Source organism: Galeopterus variegatus, unplaced genomic scaffold (assembly GCF_000696425.1).
Source record: "Galeopterus variegatus unplaced genomic scaffold, G_variegatus-3.0.2 Scaffold7141, whole genome shotgun sequence".
NCBI lineage: Eukaryota > Metazoa > Chordata > Mammalia > Dermoptera > Cynocephalidae > Galeopterus > Galeopterus variegatus.
In genome coordinates, this window is record NW_007733252.1 from 41733 (window position 1) to 44592 (window position 2860).

The following is a 2860-nucleotide window of genomic DNA, read 5'->3' on the forward strand; positions in this document are numbered from 1 at the left end:
ACTAGAATGCCAGGAAATGGGCATTAGCAAACCAAATCTAGCCACTTGGTAAAATAAGCCTACCAAGTTATACTTATTCCATGAATGCATACATGGTTCAACATTATGAAACCCGTCAACACATTTCAAATACTAACAAATTGAAGGAAAAAACTCGCCTAACTATATCAATAAATTTGGTAAACATTTCTTCAAATTCAAGTCATTCCTGTTTAAAATTCTATGTAAAAATTTAAAATAGTATGAGACCTTTTAAACATGCTAAAGATCAGAAACTAACAATCAATTTCTTTTAAATAAAATCAAAATCAAGATTTATTACATTAGTACCCAATATTTTTCTACACATTTCCTCTAATATTACAAGGAAACAAGAAATACCAATATAACTATCAATAAAAAAGAGAAAACATTATCATCATTTTTTCAGGTGTGATTTTATATCTAAAAATCTCTGAGGCTAAGCCCCACACTCAGAGTTTCTGGTTCCGTAGGTCTGAGTTAAGAGTCCAAGAATTTGGATTTCTGACAAGTTCCCAGGTGATACTAACACTGCTGGCTCAGGGGCCAAACCTTGAGAATCATTTCCCTAAAAGATTCAACTACAAAAGCTATGAGGAGTATCTAAACTATTAACATTAAGATATCTAGATGAGGAAAAATAGACAAAAGTCAAAGAGCAATAACCAGGAAGAAGTAGAGCAGGGGAAAAATCTCATTCAAAAATAATAACAAAATTATAAAACATCTAGGCATACATTTAATGAGAAAGAACTATAAAATTCTTTTGGAAGACATTTAAAAAATAGCGAGACATACTGGGCTCTTCAATTGAAGGACAAATTCATAAAATGTAATATCACAAAACTAAATATTTACAAATCAATATATAAATTTAATGCATATTACAAGTATTATAACTTATTGCATATAGTATATACCACTGACAGTGTTTGGATGTATTGTCCTCCCAGAACTCATGTGGAAGTCTGATCCCCACTGTAGCAGTGTTGGGAGCTGTTTGAGTCATGAGGGCAGATCCCTCATGAATAAATTAATGCTCTCCCTGGGGGAGGAGGGTAGTGAGTGAGTTCTCACTCTATTAGTTCCCACAAGAGCTGGTTGTTTAAAAGACCCTGGCACCTCCTCTCTCTCTTGCTTCTTCTTGCCATGTGATCTGCTTGTACCCACCGGCTGCCTGCCACTTTCTGCCATGAATAGATGCAGCCTGAGGTCCACGCCAGATGCAGCTGTTCCAGAATTGTGGGCCAAATAAACCTCTGTTCTTTATACATTACCCAGTCTTGGGTATTTTCTCACACAAAAAATGAACTAATACAATCACCTTGCTCACTAATTATTTCACATGTGTACATTCTCACCAGAACCAAAGGGTAGATACTGTATTTCAAACTTTACTTGTATCATGCCACCTAGAACTTAACTAGGTTGATTATAGGGCATTCAGACTATAGTTATTAGCTAACTATGGTAGAAATTACTGATGCTCACCAGTATTCCCTCTCACTAAACTTCCTCCCTGCCTTGAAGTTAGCCATGGCCATGTGACTTGCTTTTGTCAAAATGTGAACTGAAATGACATGTGCCACTTTCAGAGGGACATATTTAAGGCATTACACATGATTCCTCATGCTCTCTCTCTCCCTGCTGCAATGATCATGAAAGCACGTGTGGATATTGAGCTTCTAAAAGACTGAAGCAGCCTGGAAGGTTTAGCCACATCAGGGAGGACAGCTGCCCTAGAGAGCTAATGGCTGGCTGTGTTAAGCCAATTTTGGCATTGTTTGTTACCACAGCATTATCTGTCTTTTTCTGACTAATATAATGCCTAAATAATTGATTGCTTGAAATCCCTAATATGCAAATAAGAAATTGAGCAGAGGGACTACATTCATAGTTATTTCCTTTAATATGGAGTTTAGAGCAGTAGTTCTCAACTGGAGGCAATTTTGCCTCCCAGGAGATATCTGGCAAAAACTATGGAGACATTTTTGATTTCACACTGGGTGTTGCTGCTGGCATCTAGTAGATTAAGACCAGGGAATGTTGCTAAGTATCCTACAATGCACAGGACAGGCCTGTACAGCAAAGAAGCATCTAGTCCAAAATGTCAACAATGCCAGGGTTAATTAAGAAGCCTTGGTTGAGGAGAAAGGAATTGGTATAGAACTCTTTACCACTTGTAGGGAGGAAGGGAATGCACGATAGGAGTAAGACCAACATATCTGACCCAGAGAGTTTGTGGCTCATCAGTTACAAGTTTCTGATACTAAGATGATAGTCCATTTCATATTTTAAAATATGAATGTATGTACATAAAGGGAGCCTAGATAATGAAGTAAATGGCTCATATTAGGTGAGCAGCACTATAACATTTATAGCGTGGAATAATGGAAAGGGCACTAACATAAGCCAGAAAAACTGGATTTATATACCAATTTTAGCATATTTTCGATAACACTTGGCAAATAAGTGTCTGATGTTAGGCCAAGTTGTTTATCACCTATGAGCTTTTGGTGTGCCCATCCTTAGAAGGGGTCAAAAATAACTAACACACTGAAATTTTATGAGGAGTAAATACAGTTAAATAATGTATTTGAATAGGACTGACACTAGTGGATGCACAATAAACAAAAGTGGAATTTATGTCTAGTTATAATGGTTTACTTTAATAATTTACTTGTATTGTAATGACTATTCAGTTAATTTCTCATTGTCTATATATCCTTCATTTGAATGCTGCAGGGTATGGAAAATTCACCCTATTTTTTAATACAAAATCTAGCTTGTTGGCTTTTTTTTTTTTTTTTTTTTTTTTTTTTTTTTTTTTTCCTTTTGA

At 35.8% G+C, this 2860-nt stretch overlaps 1 protein-coding gene across 1 annotated transcript in view; it reads right to left on the bottom strand.

Annotated features, from left to right (window-relative positions):
- EPM2A (epilepsy, progressive myoclonus type 2A, Lafora disease (laforin)) overlaps positions 1–2860 on the bottom strand; it is a 54759-nt gene that overhangs the window by 11142 nt on the left and 40757 nt on the right. The window lies entirely within an intron of this gene.